Source organism: Brassica oleracea, chromosome C8, assembly GCF_000695525.1.
Source record: "Brassica oleracea var. oleracea cultivar TO1000 chromosome C8, BOL, whole genome shotgun sequence".
Lineage (NCBI taxonomy): Eukaryota > Viridiplantae > Streptophyta > Magnoliopsida > Brassicales > Brassicaceae > Brassica > Brassica oleracea.
Genome location: NC_027755.1, coordinates 7789824 through 7795215, shown reverse-complemented (window position 1 = coordinate 7795215; position 5392 = coordinate 7789824). Strand labels below are relative to the sequence as shown.

The 5392-nt window shown below is 33.6% G+C and overlaps 1 long non-coding RNA gene across 2 annotated transcripts; it reads right to left on the bottom strand.

The window, feature by feature from the left end:
- Positions 1–2871: 2871 nt before the first annotated feature.
- On the bottom strand, positions 2872–5110 carry LOC106311230. 2 transcript variants are annotated; one of them, XR_001263958.1, is made up of 7 exons: positions 4953–5110; positions 4603–4673; positions 4330–4391; positions 3981–4054; positions 3778–3897; positions 3317–3367; positions 2872–3238 (listed from the first exon to the last, which is right to left on the bottom strand). It is a non-coding gene; the product is annotated as an uncharacterized LOC106311230 (long non-coding RNA). The 2 variants fall into 2 exon arrangements; XR_001263959.1 differs by lacking the exon at positions 4330–4391.
- Between the last annotated feature and the right edge of the window lie 282 nt (positions 5111–5392).

The following is a 5392-nucleotide window of genomic DNA, read 5'->3' as shown; positions in this document are numbered from 1 at the left end:
GTGAGGAGTCTTCGTGAGGAGACAAGACGGAGGAGTCAGAGGAGTCACGGTGAGGAGTCTTCGTGAGGAGACAAGACGGAGGAGTCAAAGGAGTCGCGGTGAGGAGACAAGACGGAGGAGTCGCGGTGAGGAACGAGAGAGGCGTCGATTGTGATGGATTTTAGACCCTTCTTCCGACGGAGAAAACAAGACAAGACGGAGGAGCCGCGCTGAGGACCGAGAGAGTCGTCGTCCGTGGTGGGTTTCGATCCTTCTAATCACGGCAAAGATGGAGGAGCCGTCGAGTGGACCGACAGAATCGTCGTTTCCATCGTCGGTTTCGATCAGTCTCTTCTCGCGGAGAAAACAAGAACAAAACAAGAACGAAAACAAGAAAGAAAGAAAGAAATAAAAGAAAAAGAAAAAAAAATACAAATAAATGAGCAGCTGACACGTGTTTTAAAAACCCTTGATATTTTCGGTCACCAAATCAACCCACTAAGGATCGATTATCTAGCATTTATTTGTTTTCCATTTAATTAAATCAACATTAATGCTTAAGGATCTTGTTAAGGACCACAAATATGAAGCGTCAAAGATGGTCTAACATTCCAGTATAAAAGCCCAAATGCAAGACAGCCAATACATCTTCGTTTGCTAGAGTTTTGACACGTAGTACGATTTTCCCCCTCTATAGATATGATGTGGCAGCATAAGCCGGAGAAAAGTCTCCTGTATTATTATAGATAGATACTAAGGGCATAGCCTCCGCGCTTGCGCGGAGATGGATACATTATTGATGCGTTGTGTAGTTTTGTATACGGTGATTTTGTCTTTTTAACTTTCTTTTTTGTGTTGTCTATAATAGTGATGAATGGAACATTGGAAGTCACATAGCTTGATTAGGTTGATCAAAGAATGACCGGCGAAGTCATATGTGTTGATATTTTCATATCTTATTTTTGTAATGATTTGATCGATCATTAGCGTTACTAGCGCTTTCATGTTCAAAAGCTGCTGAGGTTTATAGTATTGGTTAGTGTTTAACAATTTATTAGTAAGAAAGATGTTAGTATTTAAATTAAATAGTAAGAAAAATATAAAAAAAATTGAGTTTAACAATTTATACGAAAAAAAAAATTAATTATTTTTTTTATTCTACCCAAAATTAATTTTAAAAATATAGACTTGCAATAAACTGTTTCTACAAAAAAATTATAACTCTAGAAATTATATAGTTACAAAATTATTGATTTTTATTGTTTTTTCTGCATTTTGTTAAAAATAATTTGTGGTGGGCCAAAAAAGTCTGAAATAGGTCGGCCAAAAATTTGTACGTTGTTTACTCCATCATTCATTGGGGCTTCCAAATTTATCCAACACAACATTTCTCTCTTGTAAAAGACCACAAGGTTAAGACAAAAGAGAGACACAACTTGGTACAACGGACATTGAGATTGTAACGAATACCTCTAGGGCCAAGAGTGAGACCAACATCATCAGCAAACTTATCAATACGAGCTTGAAGAGAAGGTCTTGAGCTCTGATCGAAAGAGATCTCCTTTATACTTGCTCTAACACTGAAACCTCTACTTGCTTTCCTGTAGCTTACTCTTTGACCTTTCTGTTGGTTTCCACCACTCAGCTTTCCCTGCATACCCACAAGAAAATGAATGAATCAATGCCCATTACAACTAGATTCATCTTCTATCAAGTTTTTTCTCTTTCCCCATAGAAAGTAACCATTTTTTACCAATCAATGGGGTAAAGAGAAGCTGAATTGAGAAAGAAACAATTTTTACATAAACCCAAAAAACCACATAAACATAAAGAAGCTGAATAGAAAAGGGCAGTGATATAGAATGAAATAAAAATTCAAATCACAAGTAAAGTATGAGAACATAAATGGCTGATCTAAAAAAAAACCTTCACGTGTCGTGAGGAGCAGAGGACGGAGGTGGAAGAGAGCGCGTTTGTGGACGCCATTATTTAGACCGGAGCGAAGGTAAACGTTCTAGAGGTTTGTGAATAAGGAGGAAATGGTTTAGCGTAGAATGAAAGTGAGGAAGAAAGAGGTTAGAGTTTAGGTAAAAAGATAATGATTTAATGTTTGGAGTAATTTAATTGTTTTATCATTTAATTTGTGCTCATTCAATCATTTTTATGTACTAATTTTGTCATATGTATTTAGGTACTATCTAAATCACTTGTCCAAGAAAATGACTATGAACACCAATGAATGTAAGTTTGTTGAAGCAATAGTGATGCTAAATGTTGAGGTGATTGAGGTAACCAAGGGATTCTAAAGCTTGAAGAAAACATTTAGCTTAGTATAAGATGGTTCAAAGAAAAAAAAAATACATTCTAAGTAAAACCATTTTAGTTTCATTCTTCAATATCATTCATATTATTTGAAAAATAAAAACTGATTAAAAGTAAAAATTAGAGTTATCAACTATAAAATAATTTAATAATTTATTTATTAAATATCACTCATTACGAATCTCAGTTATTTGAAAAGAAAATAACAACTCTATAATAAGAAATTATATATCATCTATAATTATTAATATTTATAGATAAAATTAATTATTAAATTAATTTTAATTACCTAATATTACATATATAATTAGATTGCTAAAAAATATTGTGATTACCTTTCTTAGATATTTTGAGATATTTTTATTTTTGAAATATTTTTTCATTTAAAAATTAGAATAAATATGATTAGTTAGAACATGTGAAAAATAATAATATTTGATTAAAATACTTTTATTTTATTGATTTGACCCATGTGTAATAATTAACATGTACATTTTACTTTTTAGATAATATTATAGAAATAGTCGATAAGATAACAAAAATAAGAAAAAAAAACTGAAAATGGTAGTGTTCATAATCACAAAATTGTACCGTTTTAATGGCTAAAATAGTTTTGCACTACATAATCGGTTACACAGCGAGGGGGTGGAATGTGAGTTACAGTCTCTTAAGGACTGTACAACTTTAGGAGGATTTTTAACACAAACCCATAAGCAACGACAGTAATCAAGAAGGTCTTTCCTCCAATTTACAGCTCTCAATACATTTAAATATTACTCGCTGTTGCTGGAAGTTCAAGAAACTTGCTTCTAGATTGAGATCTTTACGCAGCAGCTGCTTCAATCTTATCCACAAGTTCTAGCCGCGTTTTCCTCTTCCAGCCTTTCATGGTGGCTACTAAAGTCACAAGTCCTACGACCTATCCTTTTGTATATTCCTGTATATTTATCATTGTTTACACATTTTCATCAAATCTTCTATCTATTAAAAGGAAAAGGAAGTTTTTTTTGCTTACCGGATGAGCCCTTGCCCAGTGGACATACTCCATTCCTGGTGGATAGTATGCCTGCAAAAAGTGAGTGATGATTTCCGTTTTAAATGTGTCTCACCAGCACATTAGTCTGCAGTTCCATATAAGTCAGTGTTTTGCTTACCTTGATAAATGTATCCACTATCTGTAACTTGGGTTTCACATTTGTTGAAGAAAGTGATGTACAATATAGCTATAACGCAGACGCATGTTTAAATGACATGTCATGAAATTTATCAATTGTTTGTTTTTTACTTTTATCTCATCAACAAAGTGTAAAGGTTTGTCCTATCATGACCACCTTTCTAGATGCGCTGTGTATTTAATATTTTCTATATCAGAATGTCTGTCAATGTTAACTGATACTTTCATTCTTTCGTGTCCATTCTTGATGTCGTGTAGAAGAAACTACACTGGATAACAAAGAAAACAAAGAGGAAAAGTACCTGAATATCTAAAGACATGAGAGCTCGTCCTTCATCGGTGCATATTTTTATTCTAGATAGACCTTCCACCAGCGTCTCCGCAAATATTTCAATTCCATATTCCAGCAGGAGGTTTTGAACCTATATACGAAAAAGAGTTAAGGGTTTGAGAAGAAAATGTAATCAACTCCTAGAATTAATGATGAGGCCAGAGAGACATTTACCTCCTGTGGAATGCCTCCGTGAGCAAGCCTTGTGTGTGTAGTGTTTGAATTCCCCAAGGATCAAATGAACATACCTGTTTGTTCAAATAGTTTAGTACATATAAGATGGCAGTGAAGCCATGAATGATCAGAATCTATTTTAAGAGCATCAATACCGTGTGCTGAATATCTAAATCTTAACTCAGATAATAAGTAGGCTCCAATGATAACTTTATACTACACGAGAACTCTAAAATAATACTTTTGTAAGACTATGAACATCAAATATAGTTGAGTATTTCACTATTTAATTAAAGTTGCAGGTACAAATTTGGAAGAGCAAATGGAGTAACAGAAGGAAGTAACAAACCCATTATGCTCCACTCCAAGCTCCTTGACTTCCCATTTAGAGTTAGCAATCCGGTTGACATACTCCAATGAGAACATATATCATACAAAACCAAGGCTTGACTTTAACATACCGATTGAGTTAAAAAGATATATAATAGTTTTTTTTTAAATCCAGAGGCCGGTAAGAATAAGAATAAAAGACACAAAAGGGAGGATAGAGATTGAATTCATCTAATAACTTTTTTTTTGTCACAAACATCTAATAACTTTCTTAAGTAGATTGGCAATTTACCCATTAACATGCCGCAGGATCCTCGCAGTTGTCATGTGTAAGTGCTCTGTCAGATCAGGTACGGAACCAACCTGATGAATCAATCCACTTAATGCAACTCTTTCAAATATATTTGACACTCATACCGTATATAAACAGTTCTTGACTAATATATATTTAAGAAATCTATAACAAAGGAATGCAATGAAACTACTTATGATCATCCTTCAGAATCCATCATTTTTAAAGAGACAAAAGACTATTGGATGCTACAGAGGTCTATCTATAAGCAGACTGTATGCAATTTTGTCAATAGCACAGCTACATAAGGCAATAGCTTATAAGGAATCAAAACTGAAAGCATCACATACCAGTTGACCAAAGAAGTCTTCAACCAAAGAGCCATTTCTTGACATAAGCATGGATTGAAGATGAGCCTTTGATTGCAGAACATCTTTCCTGCAAGCAATAACCTTTTTATAATCAGCTGCTCATCTCTTCTCTCGCTTCAGCTATGAAATACATGAAAAAATGAGTAGGAATAGTTATCTTCTGGTTTACTACTCGGCAGAAAACAACACTGATCCTAGGAATAGTTGACTTTTAAGATCTATGAGCAAATCTCCAAAATAACACGTTTCTAAGTTTATATCACAAAAATAGCACTCAAAAACTAAAATGACCAAAATAGCACATTTCTAAGTTTATCCTTTGAAAATTTTAATTTTTTTATTTTTCAAAATTTGAAATCTTATCCCCAAAACTTCATTTTTCAACTCTAAACCCTAAACCCTAAACTCTAAACCCTAAA